The 19473-nt window shown below is 41.5% G+C and overlaps 1 protein-coding gene across 5 annotated transcripts in view; it reads right to left on the bottom strand.

Moving 5' to 3' along the window:
• Nucleotides 1–18181, bottom strand: part of TGFBR3 (transforming growth factor beta receptor 3) — a 180595-nt gene extending 162414 nt beyond the window's left edge. For 3 of the 5 annotated variants that reach the window (XM_048861633.2, XM_048861631.2, XM_048861630.2), the window contains exon 1: nucleotides 17919–18181. The gene's annotated coding sequence lies outside the window, so the exon portion shown is untranslated. The remainder of the gene's footprint in view (nucleotides 1–17918) is intronic. The other 2 variants (XM_048861628.2, XM_048861634.2) reach the window with 2 other exon arrangements.
• Between the last annotated feature and the right edge of the window lie 1292 nt (nucleotides 18182–19473).

The following is a 19473-nucleotide window of genomic DNA, read 5'->3' as shown; positions in this document are numbered from 1 at the left end:
TGGTGGGCGCAATTGCCCGCACTATTTACAGGTATCTTGTTATTTTTCTCTCTTTTTTTTTTTTTTTTTTTTTGACAAGCACATATAGTTGAATTCATGTAAGTTAAATGCGTGTATGGTGCGACTCATAGCAAATCCATATTTGCTATAGAACAGAATGAATATTGAGAAAATTACTTTTAAAATGATGAGTCCTTTCTGTTTAAACTCTAACACAAACAAAGCAATCCAGCTGTAGGTTGAAAGCTACTGTCAGCAAGATTAACATGTGAAAGTCTGGTGGTTAGCACAAAGAACAGACAGCCCACTAAGTGGGAGGGATGACTGCTTTGAATTAAGATGTGAAAAATGTACAGAAAAACAGGAACCTAAACTGTTCAACTACAGTAGCAAATGGAGTTGAGACAAGAGACATTTCCAAGAGACTCATCCCCACGAGGGTACACCTGGATAACTACTTTTGTGAGCAAGGTCACAGGAGAGCAAATCAAAACTGTGATAACTGAAGGATCCCAGTGAGGAAGAGTGAGAGAGGATGACATGAAACATCCAAGAGCAGAATTTGCATCTCCAACACTGGCTGCCAAAAAGGGTCTCAGAGACCAACTAGACCTCAAAAAAAACAGTGCAGAAAAGCAAAATACTGCTATTTTCCTAAAATGACACAAAGGGAATACACCTAGATTAGTTAAGCAGAGTATAAAACTAGATACATTGTGCATGCTATTTACTTGTTTGAATTCAATTGTCTCTGCTTATTCTTAATAAATCTTGTGTTACTTGTGAGGATTTCATGCACACCATCCCAGAGATGTGAGACAACCTTCCAACTATAAGAGAGAGTGCCAAGGAAGAGCATCTAGAGCCCAGTCCAGTGAGGATTTTTCAGTCAAGAAGGCACAGACAAGAGGATCCTTTTAATTTAGGTCTGTTGCAGTAAGGCCTGTGGTCCTAATCAAGAAGAAATGTCTAATGACCACAGACAAGGATCAGATTTAAGAGGACAAAAAACAATAATCAAGGTGCAATCACCACCTATTCAAGTCAAGAAAAACATGTATTCTACATGTTAATGGAGCTAGAGAGAGAGACTGAAACCTATACAATGATGAAGACTATTACGGAGCAGAGAGACTGAATTAATTGCCGAGTTTTAATTTGTATCTTAGAAACATTCAGTAAACCTGTGTATTTTGATATATGAAAAATTGAATCTACATAACAATACAAATAGAAAACACAATGTAAAAAAAACCAAAACAAAACACATAAACATGAAGTTCCTAGATGGCTGTCACTATGCTAAACACTATGGCTGTTCTGAACCACATGGTAACAGCAGGGACAGATCTCAGATCCTCCTCCCTCCAAAAGCACAACTCTCGCTACCTCTTAAAGAATCTGTTATCTGCTAGCACAGTCTGTGGCAGACAGCTGAGAGAATCTGATGCCGTCCTGCTAGCACAAAGTGGTAAACACATATACAAGACAGTTCACTACAATATCTCACCAATTTCCCTACCTTTACATTTGCTTCATATTTGTTTCTTTGTAAGTATCTAAAAATCAAATTTCCCCAGAACTTCCAGTCTTCTCACAGGAGTCTTTAAAACTATTTTCTTCTGCATCAGCATAAAGGCTGTGTGAGAAAGTCAGTTTTAATACTAAAACTTGCTCAGGGTTTTCAGAAGTTAAAGCATCCTGCTTCAGACAATGTCTTTACTTAAAGATGTCTTTCTCATAGGCGGCTTCCTGTTCTCACTGACAGAGACTGCCAAGCTCTGCATATTGAATACCCAAGCACACTTTTACTTGGTCTACTTCTGTATTTTTAGCTAAATGACTATTGCATCGTATTCCCATTAGCATCTTTACTCCTATCACCTTTTCTTCTTCTAATTCTTTAAGCTACTTCTCCCTACTACTCCTTTTTCTCTAAGGCCCAGCACAGTAATAAGTATGTCTGCATAAGGCCACAGAAAAATTCTGGGTGGCTTCTGTTTCCTAGTTTGGACTTGCATTGCATGGGAGCTGGACATACTCATTGTTCAACCAGGTCCTTAATGCTCTAATTTTACCTTTTATTTCTGTTCCTCCAAACCCTTTCTCCAAATGTCACCATCTGTTTAATTATATCCTCCCCTTTGTATATATGTCCTGGCTTTGCTTTAAATCCATCTCCACTCTATCATCTTCCCCATGGAGACCTTTCCTTCACTGGCTGAAGAATAGCTTCCACTTCCTCTTTTCCTTGTCACAACAGGCTCTATTTCATGCTGTCTCCCTTCCATGCTCACAGCCAGAGGTTGTAACCCTCAAAAGGTAAAATACCACACCACAGTACTCCTCCATCATGCTGCAACAGCTCATAAACACTTTGGTTACCAATGTGAGCCAAATCCTACTCACCTTAATCAATGGGAACTACTCAGGAGAAGCAAGCAGGATTTGTCCCTGTGTTGCTTTGCCATAGCAATGCAAACCCACGTTTCTAGGGCATCCAAGAAAACCCTTCAAAGCCAAAGCTTCTTCATTTTTTGTTTGTTTTAAACATGGCAGCCATTTTACTTATTTAACCACATTCCCATTGGTTCTCTGTACAATAAAAATGTGCATTCCACTGCACAAATAAAAAGCCAATGATTTGTAATCAATTATGCCCAAGCCCAATTTAGATGCTAGATTCAGTTATACAAGCATTCAATACACAAAGTGAAACGTGGTTTTTCAAAAAGAAATATTATAACCCCAATCCTATTAACATCCATTTTTCAAGATATGTCTTTTTTTAAAACTTGATGACACTTATTCTCTTAATACTGTATGATTTGCATATGTACAGGCTAGAAGGCAGACTAACTGTATTAGCAAATATTACTGTGGGATTCAAAATGCACATCAATCGTTTTCATGTCTACATCTAAAACTGTGCAGAACTTAAACAGTAACTTATTCATAAACTATTAAGGAGACTGATTCTGCTTTATAAACACCAAAGCAGTTTCATTTCCAGGGAATAAGGAGAGTAATAAAACTAAATATCCTGACATATCAAAAGCCCAGGGAAAAAGTTATTCTGATGCCTAGCAGTTCATATGCTGCTGTGCTTGTAATGGGACATTTCAACAAGTCACAGTTAAAGGCTATGGGAACTGGAACAGGACCAAGGGAAGAGGCTTTATGCCACTTAGAAACTGTGCCCCCTCTATTTCAGATTGCTTTTGTTTTAACATTTTGTTTGTTTATTTGTACACTAATGTTTTACAATGTGTTCTGTCAAATTACAGGAAGCTACAAAACATGCACAATCGGTCCCTGAAAGAAAAGACCATTTCACCCTTTTTGCTTGCAAGGCCCTGATAGCAGCAAATCAGACTTGCACCACAGCATGAATATTGCACGCATTCGGCACAAAGGTCTGGCTAGGATCAGAGACAGCCATTCTCAGTCTAAATCTACACTCAAGTTTCCCTTCAGCCTACACAGGATTTGCTGTCAACTCACTTTAATTGTTGTGAGTTTACATCAGAGAAGCAAAATCATTAAACCAGACACTGTGGTGTCTGAACCACCACTGCAGGATAGGTCCTGAATGCAAAAGAATAGACTGGAAGAAGACAGAAGAGAAACCATCTTCTTGTAGGTTATAGAGATTTTTCCTAAAGAGCGAGCTAGGGGGGCAGCTCTTTCTAGGGTCAGGGCAGGGTTTCTTTGTTACAGGAACTAAGGGACAATGCACATGGAACAAGCACTTGAGACGTCTCTATAAGAGAATCAGGGAGGACATGGAGGTAGCTCCTGATAGGATTCAGGCATAAGGGGCTCTCCCAGGTGGAAGGGGAAAGTCTTCTCAGCAAAAACATCTGATGGCATATATAAGACTGAGGGTAACATTTTCAAAAGTATCAAAGTGACTTAAGAGCCTAAGTCCCATTTTCAAAAATAACTTAAGTCTCATTGAAAGTCAGTGGGAGGCCAGGAGGCCAAATTCCATAGCAAGTCAATAGGAGCCTAAATCATTTTTGAAAATGGGACTTAGGCTCCAAATTTAGGGTAAAATTTTCAAAAGTGCCTAAGAAAAACAAGTTTCAGAGTAACAGCCGTGTTAGTCTGTATTCATAAAAAGAAAAGGAGTACTTGTGGCACCTTAGAGACTAACCAATTTATTTGAGCATAAGCTTTCGTGAGCTACAGCTCACTTCATGCAGTATGCATCCGATGAAGTGAGCTGTAGCTCACGAAAGCTTATGCTCAAATAAATTGGTTAGTCTCTAAGGTGCCACAAGTACTCCTTTTCTTTTTAAGGAAAACAAAAAACCCACAGTAACTACAGCACAGAGATCTGCAGGACAAACCTAGAGACCATCAGAAAAGATTAGCAGGCTCTAAGGAATAGGTCTATACAACCCTTCCCCTTCAAAAGTTACGTTTCTTTGGCCTAATCACCTTATTTTTATGGTTTCTAATTGGAAACAGAATAAGTTTCCTGGCATTAGATTATCTTACTCACTACAAATACGCTTGCCAACTACCTCACGCAAATACCATTAATCTTGGTTTTATTTGGCTCAGTCCCTAACTGCACACCTAAGCCAAAATGATAATCTCTCAAGAACCCTTGCTGTAACCCTGGATAAGGCATCATCTTCTTATGGCCAGTCATAGCAACAGAGTCACAGCAGGATGGAACCTTACCTCCACCCAGGTCTTGTCTAGGTAAGAGATCTCATCGAAGGCACTCTCTTACAAATCACTGATGCAATTATTTTTTTCATACATAGCAAAAGATTATCTAAAACAAGTCCTAATGGGAGAACTCCCTATCATAAAACAAACTGCATTAATCTTTGGCAGATTTAAATCTGGGGTAGGAGCCATGTTCCCTTAAGGAAGTAAAATAATGATTGTTTGCAAGTTTGCACACAAAGAATCCCCTGAAGGGGAAAAAGTGGGCAAAGTTTCTACAAACAAACTTCCCCATGGTCATTTGCAATAGGAAGTTAAAAGTGATAAATGGGTTAAAATAATAGGAAACAGTTATGTAAAAAATGGCAAAAAGATGCATTAAAATGTTTATAAGAGCAATAAGAGACAAAAGTTTCACTCTGGAGCAGCATTTACTGAATTTTACTCACTAAAATACATACTTTAGAAAGAAAGCATAACAGTTTATCTCCTAAAGCTGCTAAGCAAAAATCCTATTAAGATATTCATCAGTCAGTAATCAGTCTCTAAATCTTCAGAAGCACATTTATGAGTTAGGAAACTTCTCCCACATATGTGGGGAAGACCTTATAGTGCAACATTGGTAAAACAATGAGTCAAAAGGTGCTTCCCTTTGAGTAGGCGTCATCTATCCTCCCACAAATTGCCTACCAGATAATCATTGTAATCTATTTATTATGCAGAAAAGCACATTTAAGTTGAAGTGAGATATTTGTTCTTAAAAAATTAATATAGGAAAATAAGGGCATGTTCCAAAACAGTGTGCAAAAGGATTTGGCATACAAATTTCTGTGCATCACCTGCACATGCCACTCTTAATTTACAATCCATATATTTCAATTCAACTACAACTTGTGAAAACACTTGGGGTTTTTTAGGAAAAGGGAAGACTTTCAATCGCCTAATGAACATTTAAAAAAAAAAAACTCATTTATCCATAAGGGCTGAAAAAAGCTCCAAACAGCATGTAATTAGTTATGACTGCAAGGATTGGAGGGAGTGGGGTAGGAAGACTGCAAGAAGTCCGTGAGCCTACACAAATGGTATGCAAATCTTATAACACATGGAGCCTAGCTCAGCAGGGGACCTTTGCACCCTAGTGAACTTTTGGTGGGTGAACCAAGGCCACTGGATCTATGACTATTGGGATATGCTGTGTATATCTCCCTATTCAAGAAGGTGGTAGGGGAAAAGAACAAGTTATACCAACTGTGGCTCCACTACTGCTCAGAACCCTTAAGAGGAACTGATCCCTACTGACCTCTGGAGACTTCCTTAGCACACAGTACAAGCTGCATATGGGGGAGATAATTTGGCCTTTTCATGTAAACAACTGTAGCAGTCATACCAAAGAGAAGCCTTCCCAAGAACTCAGAATAGCAATTTTGTAAATCATAACAAAATTTGACTAACCTGTCATAACTAAAATACAAAAGTATTTTAAGACTATTGTTAATACCATACTACCATCATTCTCAAGTACATTGGAGCAAATTTATCCCTAGTATAACCCCAATGCTTCTGTAAATTTAAGGAAGATTAAAACATTCAGAGCGTGTCTACATTTGAAAGTTGTTATGGGTTTTGTTCTGAATCACTTAACACAGATAAGTTGTTGTGTGAGCAGTGCATCCACAATGCATTGTTATCCCCAGTTAAACTATCTCCTTTTGGGATCAGTACTTCTACCTTGGCCCTGAATTGTTGGAAGACCGCCCATAGTGCGATGATCTGCCAGTAGACTCTGCGCATTCTTGGATTTTTCTCAATTCACAGTGCAGATCACTGCTTATGGGCTCAGCCAACAAGCACTGACTGGTGGGACATGATAGTGATACAGACTGGCATGACCAGGAATGGTGGCTGAACTTCAGGATGACAAAGGCCACCTTCTTAGAAACCCTATGCAGAGCTCACCCTGGAGCTGCAACTGTGGAACAACTACATGAGAGTTCCCCTCAGTGTAGATATGCACGTGGCCATTGTTATCTGGAAGCTCACAACCCCCTAATTTCTACCAGTGAGTATCTAACCAGTTTGGTGCTGGTAGATCAACCATTAGGGCAGTTGTAATGGAGTTGTGGCCTGCTATCAAGAAAGTGCTGTTCCCCCAGATAATATGGCTAGGCAATGCATACAAAGCTATTGATGGACTTGCACAGCTGGGGTTCCCAAATTGTAATACAACCATTAAAAGGACTCATGTGCCCATTCTTTACCCAACCATCTCCCGAGCAGGCCTCAGGCTTCATCAACAGAAACAGCTGTTCCTCCACGATGCTCCTGGTCTGGTTGATCACTGTGGCAGATTCATCAATAATATGTGGGCTGGGCTGAAAAGGTCCATGATACCATGATCTTTAGAAATTCTGGGCTGTTTTCTGTAATGAGAAATGGAGCTTCTGCTCCTATTCTCTGTGGACACAGATGATGTTGACATTCCTCCAGTCAACTCTGCTTCCCTTGCTTATGAAACTGGGCACTTGAATAGCTGAAAGGACTCATTTAACTATACCCTGGGCAGCTGCAGAATGGCAGTGGAGCGTTCATTTGGAAGATGGAAAGATAGATGAAGGTGCCTGATGATCAATATCTGCCTCATGTGATAGCTGCTGGTTGTGTTTGCACAATGTATGTCGGAGGAATGGGAGAGTCTTTCCAGAAGATGGGAGGACAAGGTGGGAAGGCTTGCTGAACATTTTGAACAGCCAGAGAGGCGGCCTATGTGAAATGCTGCAACTGATCAGGGACAGAGTCAGAGATGCATTATGCTCCTGAGGCTTAGGCAAACTTGTGAACGTATGTACTTTTGTATATGGCATTTATCGTGATTTTTACCATACACAGGTGTTGAGCTTAATGGAGTGGTACAAGGATTTTAACAAGCTTCATGTGAGAAGGTTATCATCCTTCAGGGGTGTCTATTATAGCACAAGTGGGTATTTTACTTATTGTGCAAGGCTCTCATGAAATTTTCAAACAAGGCCATGCCATTTTCAATAATTAAGTAACCACACCAAGTTGAACATTATTTAATAAAAGATGTTATTGAACATACATAAGAATACAAAGTTAAACCCAGTGCAAAAGATTAAAAAAATAAAAAGTTCAGCATGCATTCAAATTAGTGCTTTTGTGGTCACAGATTTGTGTATGTTTTGGGGGTTGGGTCAGAAATGTTCTTTGCATCTTGGGGCGTGGAACGGTGGTAGAAGGACCTGAGTCCTGTGAATAAGACAGTGAAGGGGGTTCTCCCAGTATGCACGGTTCTCCATGTCATCTGGTGGCATGGAATTTTGAGGAAATGTTCCTTGAAGTTGAAGTGAAGGGTGTATCCTGGTATACAGAGTTCCGAGGGAGAGGGCTGCAGAACACGGGTAGGTTGGGGTGGTGTCCTTCAGTATAATGTCACTATGTTCTCCATTAAGGTTGTTTGCCTCTCCATGATCCTCAGTAACTGTGCCTGCGAAGTACTAGCCAGTGCCCTGTCCTTTTTCTCTTCTATCATACTTAAGGAAACCTTCCCTCCACTCCTCTGTCCACACACTGAGGTTGGTAAACATGTCAACCCTTGTTCTCTCTCTTCATATGTAGATTGGTCAGATATTCACTCACTGATAGTACCCCTATCCATGGTCATGCCAACGTGTTAGGTGCTATGTAGGGAAAGAGGGGAAAGTAAGTTATTGTCCAAATTGTACTCTCTATGCCAACAGTGATAAAATGTTTTTTTCCTGATTTTGGAATCCCTTTCCCAAAGACTCTCCCCAGACTTCAGTGAGCTTAGAGATGGTAAGATGTTTTCAGACAGACATTCTTCCCTGTTTGTGTAGGACTGCTGGGCCTGTGGGGATGAGGCGTGGTTGGAGGATGGGTTGGGTCACCTAGAAGGAAGTTTACTACTTGCATGTGCACCTATGCAGGCTGCCAGTGGCAGGGCAGAGAGGAAGACGGGCCAGCAGGGAGAGGCCATTAGTTGCATATGTACCTCTGCAGGCTGGGGATTGAGTTTGGGAAGGGTGAGGGAGAGCAGCAGATGCAGGCTACTAACTGGATGAGCACCTTGGTAGCCTATCTTGAAGGATGTTACCCTGTGGCATGTTCCCAAAAGGCAGAAAAGGATTTTGTTAAAAAAAGCAATGCGCAAACCAGGACAACGTGCTATACTATTACTTACCAGGATGGTGCTCTGAGAGCTTGTGCAGAAGTGGAAAGGAAATGCAAGGTATACGAGCAATACTGAGAAAGCTGCACCGCTGTGCAGCTAGCATGCCAAAACAGAGCACTATCATTCTCTAACACCCAAGGATCAGCATAAAATGAACCACAAAATAAAAACAAATTCCATAGTAACCCAAAGAGGGGTATACTTGAATGCCTTAAAATCCCTTTCCTTTTTGAAATGTCTGTGTAACATGAGTTGGATGATTTACCTCAAAAGAACTGAAGTTTGCTCAAAGCTGAAGGAAGGCATTAATAAAACTGTGAGTCAGAAAAGCATTTGTAGTGCTTTTTCTTTCCTGTATCTGCTGCTACAAGAAGTGTGCCTTCCTTTCAATCTCTCATTTTTACCCACATGATGGTGCCCTCTTGAACAGAAGGGCGGGCTGCTGACAGGAGAAAGATGGAGCAATAAGCACCATGGCAAGTGCTGTGGAGGTGGGACCTGGTAACACTGAGTGGTGGTTGGGTTTGCATATTTCAGAGAAATAACAGTAAAGAGTTTTTAAAAGCTATGGCACAGCCCCCATTTTGAACACTGGGCATGTTGGAGATTAAAAGCTGAATTCTAGGATAAATCCCTCTGGATCTGCATCTGCCAGGGTATCCTCAATGGAGTCTATAATATGCTGTGGTTCAGTGGTGGCATCTCTGTCAAAAATATGGTCCAGCTAATCATAGTAGCTGCAGAGCTCTTCCAGAGACTTTATTATGTCCCTAATAGTCTTATGACTGGACCATGAGAAGCACAGGGCATGGCTGATGGATAATCAGTTTTTTACTTGATATGTGTGAATTTGCCATAAGTTGTAGTCACATAGTGCCTCTTCTGGCTGTGGCCAACACTTTAACAGAAAGAAAAGGAGTACTTGTGGCACCTTAGAGACTAACCAATTTATTTGAGCATGAGCTCACTCTCATGGTAATAGCTCATCTAAACTGACCACTCTCCAAGTTTAAATCCAAGTTAAACCAGAACATCTGGGGGGGGGGGGTAGGAAAAAACAAGAAGAAACAGGCTACCTTGCATAATGACTTAGCCACTCCCAGTCTCTATTTAAGCCTAAATTAATAGTATCCAATTTGCAAATGAATTCCAATTCAGCAGTTTCTCGCTGGAGTCTGGATTTGAAGTTTTTTTGTTTTAAGATAGCGACCTTCATGTCTGTGATTGCGTGACCAGAACTTTGTGACTTTGTGAACTTTGTGACTTTGTCCTTACCCATAACTATTTCACATTTGGGGACAATGTATACCTTCAGATCAGCGGCACTGCTATGGGTACCCGCATGGCCCCACAGTATGCCAACATTTTTATGGCTGATTTAGAACAACGCTTCCTCAGCTCTCGTCCCCTAAAGCCCCTACTCTACTTGCGCTATATTGATGACATCTTCATCATCTGGACCCATGGAAAAGAAGCCCTTGAGGAATTCCACCACGATTTCAACAATTTCCATCCCACCACCAACCTCAGCCTGGTCCAGTCCACACAAGAGATCCACTTCCTGGACACTACAGTGCTAATAAACAATGGCCACATAAACACCACCCTATACCGGAAACCTACTGACCGCTATTCCTACCTGCATGCCTCCAGCTTTCACCCTGACCACACCACACGATCCATCGTCTACAGCCAAGCTCTGCGATACAACCGCATTTGCTCCAACCCCTCAGACAGAGACAAACACCTACAAGATCTCTGTCAAGCTTTCTTACAACTACAATACCCACCTGCAGAAGTAAAGAAACAGATTGATAGAGCCAGAAGAGTTCCCAGAAGTTACCTACTACAGGACAGGCCTAACAAAGAAAATAACAGAACGCCACTAGCGGTCACCTTCAGCCCCCAACTAAAACCCCTCCAACGCATTATTAAGGATCTACAACCTATCCTAAAGGATGACCCAACACTCTCACAAGTCTTGGGAGTCAGGCCAGTCCTTGCCTACAGACAGCCCCGCAACCTGAAGCAAATACTCACCAACAACCACATACCACACAACAGAACCACTAACCCAGGAACTTATCCTTGCAACAAAGCCCGTTGCCAATTGTGCCCATATATCTATTCAGGGGACACCATCACAGGGCCTAATAACATCAGCCACACTATCAGAGGCTCGTTCACCTGCACATCCACCAATGTGATATATGCCATCATGTGCCAGCAATGCCCCTCTGCCATGTACATTGGTCAAACTGGACAGTCTCTACGTAAAAGAATAAATGGACACAAATCAGATGTCAAGAATTATAACATTCATAAACCAGTCGGAGAACACTTCAATCTCTCTGGTCACGCAATCACAGACATGAAGGTCGCTATCTTAAAACAAAAAAACTTCAAATCCAGACTCCAGCGAGAAACTGCTGAATTGGAATTCATTTGCAAATTGGATACTATTATTATTATTATTATTATTACTATTATTATTATTAGTCATTATGCAAGGTAGCCTGTTTCTTCTTGTTTTTTCCTACCCCCCCCCCCCAGATGTTCTGGTTTAACTTGGATTTAAACTTGGAGAGTGGTCAGTTTAGATGAGCTATTACCAGCAGGAGAGTGAGTTTGTGTGTGTATGGGGGTGGGGGGGATGTGAGAAAACCTTGATCTATGCAGGAAATAGCCCGACTTGATTATGTAAAGAGTTGTCACTTTGGATGGGCTAGCACCAGCAGGAGAGTGAATTTGTGTGGGGGGTGGAGGGTGAGAAAACCTGGATTTGTGCTGGAAATGGCCCACCTGTTGATCACTTTAGATAAGCTATTACCAGCAGGACAGTGGGGTGGGAGGAGGTATTGTTTCATATTCTCTGTGTGTATATAAAGTCTGCTGCAGTTTCCACGGTAAACATCTGATGAAGTGAGCTGTAGCTCACGAAAGCTCATGCTCAAATAAATTGGTTAGTCTCTAAGGTGCCACAAGTACTCCTTTTCTTTTTGCGAATACAGACTAACACGGCTGTTCCTCTGAAACCTGTCACTTTAACAGAGAAATTATATCTTGTCAAGATGACCCATGAGCAATAGAGAGCACACAGGTAAAACAGATAGGCCAATCCAGGTAGCCAGCAAAGCAGTGTAGGATACCAGGGAGAGGATTGCCAGATGCAGAACAGTTGTTTCAGGATGGGGATGCAGCCAGACCTCTCTGTTGCTGGTAAACTCATCTCACAGTTTAGGAAACCTCAAATAGTAAACCTGCTTCCCAAGTGGGTTTCTTATCACAGGGTAAGACACCAGAAGATTCGCAACAAGAACTCTGGCACATGGATGTAAAGCATCTTATCACAAAGTAACTCAGGTTAACCTACAACATCTTTCAAGTGTAGATAAGACCTTAGTCTCCTAGTCTACCTACCTGGCTCCTGACAAGAAAACCCTGCTTTTTTTTTTACAAATACATGGTATGTGGTAAGACTGTTGGACATTACAGAAGTTTTTATTGCCCCTGATGCACACAAACACCCCACTGATTTCAATGGGAACTGCATAGCATGCAGAAGATATAGCATAAGCTTTAAATGAATTTCCATCTTTTCCTCCTCATCATAAAAATTACTTCACAGCCTGCAGTCCCCACTACCTTTTCCCACAGAAAAACAATCTATGTATGTTAGTCCTAAATTTAACCAGCTTCAGCTCATGACCTTTAGATAAGCCATTCTCCTGGAATCTAAACCAGTCTTTTTCAAGGTCACAGAGGCACCCTTTTAAAAGGAGAGTCCCCTCTCAGTTGAATTTTCTCCCAATCTTGTGATATACTGTTACAATAAACATAAAAACTAACTTGGGTCACCTGTATTACTTAAGTTAGACACTTACTTTTATTGCAGTGAAAAAATTCTCAATGAATATTTTTTAATTACCAGTCACACCATGCACATGTGAAACAATACTGCTATATCTCAGTTTCCTCAAGAAAAACAAACACTTATTTAATTATAAATACTGTTATAAACTAGCACACAACTTACCAATTTAAAAAGCTTCTATCTCAGGACTATAAGAGTCTGCTCTGCTGAGCTTTACAAATCAGAGACTTTGCATACAGCAAAACATAAGGACCCTGCTTACAACAACAAATGATGTTTTAAGAAATTTTCACTCCTGTGAAATAAGCAAACAAGAAATTCTGGGATGGAAATAGACCAAGAAACTACTCCAATGTCCATCCCCCAAAGGACTTCCAGACTTGTGTTCATTTATTTCAGTTTGGCTATGAACAGAACTAACTGCTGCCATCAGAGTGCTGCTCTACTGGACGATCACCACTACTGTGTGATGGCTTTCCACGGTTATGGAATAAAAGCAATTTCCACTTTACTGCTTCTTAGTGGATTAAGGTATGCTTAGCTATAAATATACTACTAAAGTTGTTAAATGCTCATGTACATTTATTAATCCCCATACATATTAGTGCTATGGAAGAAATAATCCCGTATTTATTGTATACATACATCTTTTAGAATTAAAGGTCAATATCAAAATGCACTAAAAAGCTATTTCTAATCTGCAGCCCACAGAATTTTTTTTTTTTTACCACTCTGGATAAATTGTATGCACCTAGATAATTAATTTAAACTAAATATTTATTTGGCAACCAAATTATCAAATAAAACATTATAAAGTGCTAGAAAAAATATTTTTAAAAGCTCTAGTTGATTTCAGTTTTCTCCAGGTCTTTGCAAGTTGGCTGCACCAAGTTTCACTCACCCTACTGATAAACAGTATGGGCTTAGTGTTGCATACATATGACCATCAAAAACAATGCTTTTTTTTTTTTTTTTAAGTAAGTACCGCACAGAAGAGACAACAAGAAGATCAGTACAGACAAAAATGGAAAATCATTTGTGTTTGACCTTTGATAAAATAAGCAAACAATGGGTCAAGAACATTAACAATTCCCTTAAGCATGAAAGGGTGAACTTCCATACCTAAAAATATTCCCTTCTGTAGCAAAAAATCTTATGGCAATCTTAAACAGTAGGAATGGTTTTGAGGGAGCTACAGTTCCCTGGTGACAGAATGGAAATCCTGACAACTTTAGCACTAACATTGTAAAAGTATGTTATTACTTGTGGACTACAGTTCACTTTTGAAGAAACACTATTAAAAGTACAACCCCCAAATTTAACTAATTGCAATTAGTTAGAAGAGCCTACATGAATACAGTGTTTGGTGTTCCCCCTGCTGGCTTTGCACTTAACTTACAAATACTATTCCTCAGAGCTGGGTATCACTTGATAATACTGATGTTTAAAGGATGTTTTGGCATGACAAGAAAATGGAAAAGGGAAAAATAAGATTAGGCCTGTCTATCTTAGAAAATAGATGACTAAGGGAGGTTGGGAGTGCAGGAAATATGATAGAAGTCTATAAAACCATGAGTGGTGTGGCAAAAAGTGAAGAGAGAAGTGTTATTTACCCTTTCACACAATACCAAAGCTGGGGTCACTTGATGAAATTAATAAGCAGCAGGTTCAATACAAACAAGAGCAAGTGTGGAAAAAGTACAATGCAGAACCACCTTGTGAAACTTATAACCATGGGGATGTTATGATGGCCAAAAGTATAACTGGGTTCAAAAAAGAACAGGATAAGTTAATGAAGGATAGGTCCATCAATGGCTATTAGCCAAGATGATCAGGGTCACAACCCCATGCTCGGGGTGACCCCCCACTTCTGACTACTAGAAGTGGATCACTCCAAATTGCCCTGTTCTGTACCCTCCCCTAAAGCTCTCGTATAGGCCACTGTCAGAGACAAGATACTAGGAAAGATGGACCATGGTCTAACCCACTATAGGAGTCCTTATGTTCTTATAATGCTGAAGTTGTGTTTGTTAAAAGAAAAAGGCATGATCATTTCAAATACATTTTTATTCACATAATCTATCTGAAGTTCTGGATATATGTCCAAAAGCTAAATAATCAAATACATGTATTAGCTTAAGTGCCCAACATGAACCCGGCTCCCAACTAGGACTCTCCCATCACCCATTAAACCCCCCTTTTACAGAAAAAGCCTGAGACAAAAGAAACTCTGAAGTGTGACCTCAAGTTTAGCAAATTTGGGTTTGAGCAAACAACCGAGGGAAGCAAGTTCCAGAACTGAAATTATAAAAGTGTAGTGCTGGAAGGGACCTCAAGAGGTCATCAAGTCCAGACCCTTGCGCTGAGGACCCTTCATTGAAGTAAACAATATGCCTCCAACCCCCTCCTGATTAAACCGAGGAGTTTTTAGTTCATACACCTCAGCTGATTTCAAAAGCTGCAGTATCTTCCAGAAACAGGGCTAATCTCTCCAGTAGCCAGGATCCAAACCATCTACCACTTTATAGGTTAAATAAAAGTTGTTCTAAAGAATACATTTTTCCATGAAAACTTTCATGAAAGTTCTTGCTGAGAATATATTTTTGAGTATATTTTTATACATTTTCTATACAGCTCTAGTTAAAACCAATCAGTACCTGGAATTCAGTAGGCAAGGTACTTTTTGCAGAAGTGCTACTAAAGAAATGAGTATATATATTTTGCACTAGTTGCAGTTACTGGGTAGTTCAACTTCTAAGAGGTGTGTGTTTCATAAAAGCAATCCTGAGCATTGTCACTATCCGAGACTTCCAACTCATCTTAGTCTGAGGCTGTGGACATTAGTAACAAAAGTGGGCACACTTCCTCAATCAAGGGAGCCAATTGTCTATTTACACAGTCAGTTAGCATTTTCGAGATCTTATCTAGTTTGAGTTTCAGCCAGCTTGCCCGCACATGCACACCTCAGCCACAAAGGTAAATAATATATTCAAACAGAGGTGACAGGATTATTTATTTCTGAGTAGAAGGGGGGGGGGGAAATCAAAGTATTTTCATTTTATCACACAGATTACAATGACTATCTGCACGCAAGAAACAGGAATCCTTTAAAAAGGTTTCCTAGTAAAGCTAAATTATATTGACTGACACCTATTGGAGAAGAAAATGATGCACAGAAAAGTTAAAATGAATTAATAATAATAATTTATAGAACTAATGTCATTGAGAAATGTCGTCATTTTGATCAACATAATGGAGTTTACCCTAGAAAGTAAACACAAGGACAGAAAGCGGGGGAAAAGGCACTGCGCAAACATATATGCCTCAACATATGCTTGAAACACCCCTTCTATTTAACAACTTAGTCAGGCTTTTTGCTATTTTGAGAACAACCACAACCTCCCTCAGTGCTGCTCAATTTCAAGTGACATAACTTTGCAACTATATGTGAAGCTGAAATTGTGAAAGGTCCAATAATTTTTTACTTACATTTAACTCTCCTTTAATTGCATACATTGTAGTACTTTGATTATTGTTATTTACAGAAGTAGTAAATACTTACAAATCTGGAGTTACTGAATTGCAGTACTTCCACTGCAAAATATGCAGCAGTAAATCCCAGGTGTCAACAACCAAAAGCTTTCTTTTTCTGTAGTATATCAATGAAATTCTACTAAAATGACATACTACTGGGATTTGTTCTATCTTCCAATACACTAAACATTGTGAAATCATACACTGCAATACTATACTAGAAAGTTCATAAGCCAAATTCTCTGCTGGCATGATTTAAGTGCCGGTTTATATCAATGGTGAATTTGACTTGATGTCTTTATATATAGTTACTAATTGACTACAAACTTCTGTAGCTTTCTTTAACATACGGGTCTGAAAAACAAAAGAATCTGCATTAAAACCCTTGTAGTCTTTATTAGGAAAACTGCCTGCCTCATAGTTCCAGTATTTATTCAAGTACAATGCTTTGCACATCTAACATTCCCGCATCTACAGGGTTTTTGATTCTTTACAAACATTAATGAATTGATCAAACATCCCATCCAGGTGGTGGACATTATCATCCTCTTTTTACCTATGTTAAATCCTTTCCCAAAGTCACTCAGTTACTCACAGAAGTGTAAACAAATCCCAGATAATACTAAAACTAATAAAAATCTTTGCTACCAAACTACAAGACCCAAGTTTGTGCTAAATAAGTGTCTAGGCCCCTAATTTGCTCTGTTATAGTGGTGCCATCCAATTAAAAATCAATAGGATGCACAAGTGTAAGTGAGAATTCAGTCTCTACTGCTTAAAAGAATGTTTTTGTTTATTAAAATCTAAACCTGCCAAGAATCAAAAACAGTCATGGTCAACAAATCATTCCAATAATAATAGTAGGACCGTTTGCACAATAGCAAAGAATGTAACAGAAGACAATATGCTGGAACTACAGTCAGTCATTTTCCTGAGTTCACAGCCCACACAGAAAATGTCAGCGGGCCAATTTAAATGTCAGAGCACAGAATTCTGCCGTTAACGATTCCCATGCACTCCAACGAAGGCGAGTTATGCTTTGGGGCAAGCGAGCGTGACACGGGTGTAACGGGGGGAGACTGTGGCCCCGTGACTCAGCTCTCGCCAAGGTTCTGGCACCCCGCAGCTGAAGCGCAGAGACCCCCAAACCCCGAGGAGACGGACACATGGGAGAGAGGCTGAACGCACTTGCGGTGAGCTCTCATCGGGACTACGCGCCGCGTTACTTCCTCTTCCCTTAGGAAGATGCCGAGCCGGGCATCCCGAGGGCGAGCCGCTCTAAGCGCCGAGCTCACCACCGACAAGCCCCCCCCCGGGAAACCGCTCCCCCACTCCGAACGTGGGTTGCCGCAAGTAAACACACCCCGGTCAAAGCGGGGGCGCCCCCGAAGCCCTGCTCGTGGGCGTGATGTCAGCTGCTCCCAGGCAGCCGCAGAGTCAGGGAAAGCGCCGGGCAGCCCCAACGCTGCGAACAGACGCAGCGGGGAGGCTGCCGAACAAGCATCCCCAGCAGCCTGCAAACTCTTCACTCCCCCCGCCTCCCCTCCCGGGGACCCCTGCTCTCCCCCCCCTCCCCCGCCCCGGCTGCTGCTGGGGCAGCGGCTTTCCCAGACCTACCTCTCAGCGGGTCTGTCAGCCCGGGACGCCCCCCGGGAGCCACTTCAGAGGAAACGGGCAATAACTTTCCCTGCGCTCCAGGGGTGCAGCCCGGCTACGCCATCCGCAGCCAGCTGCCCCGGGCGGAACAGGCCGCGGCGAGAGCCGCTCCGAGCTGCCTGCGAACGCCCTGGTCGCCCCGAGGAGGAGGAGAGAAGCGGCCACCCGCTCCGCCAGAAACCTGCGATTCACCCCATCGGGCTGCGACTCCCAGCAAGTTGGAGCAACACGCACCGGGGCGGGGCCTGATTCCCGGCCGCGTCAATCAGCGCCCAGCGGCCCTGCTACTGGGTGAGGGGCGGGGACTGCGCTGTGATGGGCGCGCGGAGCCTCGGCCCGCGGAGACTCCTCCTCCCTCCGGCCCGCTCGCGCTTCGCCGCCCTCCCTCCGCCAATTGAGAGATGAGCCTCGCGCGCTCCTTCGCCTTTTTCCCCCTGTCCCGGGGCGGGTTGTTTCCTCGCAGCAGCGGCGAGCGGGGCCGGGAGATTTCCTCAGGTGGGGACATGCACAGCGTGTTGAAGGGAGGGACTCGTCCTCCAAGCAGCGAGACACACTGCCCGCAGTTTGTCTTGTACGTTTTACTTTGGTTTAAACCCTAGGCACGTTATGCAACATTCCAGCTCAGTTTTTCCAGGACAAGTTTGCGATATTTTAACTTTGTCTTTTCAAGATCTGGGCAAAAGATTGCCCGATCTAGCCCATGCCCCCCCCCCCCCATCTTCCTAATTCTGCCTGTTAATAATGGACAAGTGTAGATGTAGGCACTCCTTTGACATTAAAAAAAATCTAGTCATATTGCTGTAGCTGGATCCAGATCCTGTCAGTGGATCTAGACAGTTTTTGGTTGTAATCTCCCAAATTCTACTGCCTAAATAGAGAATATTGCCACTCTTGCTGCATCTTATAAATCTGGACCCTACAGTGCAACAGTGTTACCAAAAAAAAATTCAGATTCAGCATCTGTATCTGATGGATTCTGCCAAAGAGTACCATCAGAAGACACATCAAGTGTTGCTTCTACTATTATATACAGACACACACGCAAGTTTTGCCGTTGTATCCTGTTGCAGCTGGCTAATTTGGGGCTGTATAACCCTGAATTTTACTGACAAAACCTTCTCTGACATATGCACCTTATCCTAATCCACTGTGATAACCCAGATCCCAAAGTATCATGGAGCAATTTAGGATGATATAGGAATTATACAGTCACAAAGTGATTGGCTGGGATGTCCCAAGGGCACTTTTAGATCCATGTTAGGTAACTAAGTTCTCTATGAACTGTATTGACTGATCTGCTAGAAGATTAATTATTGTTGTAATAAACAGGCTGAATAATTGTTTTCTATGCTAATACTGTACGTAAACATTTAACAGGACATTTAAATTTCATGTACATTATAACTCTGGAGGGAAAACATAACCGTGGTAATTCCTAGAAGAAGGAAAATAATTTGAAAAGGAGATGGTTGGTTGCTATTGTGTTCGAGAAGTTAGATGAGCGAGTCTGTGCCAA

The sequence above is a fragment of the Caretta caretta genome, chromosome 8 (genome assembly GCF_965140235.1).
Source record: "Caretta caretta isolate rCarCar2 chromosome 8, rCarCar1.hap1, whole genome shotgun sequence".
Taxonomy (NCBI): Eukaryota; Metazoa; Chordata; order Testudines; family Cheloniidae; genus Caretta; species Caretta caretta.
The sequence above is the reverse complement of the archived record's forward strand: the minus strand, read 5'-3'. Positions and strand labels throughout refer to the sequence as shown.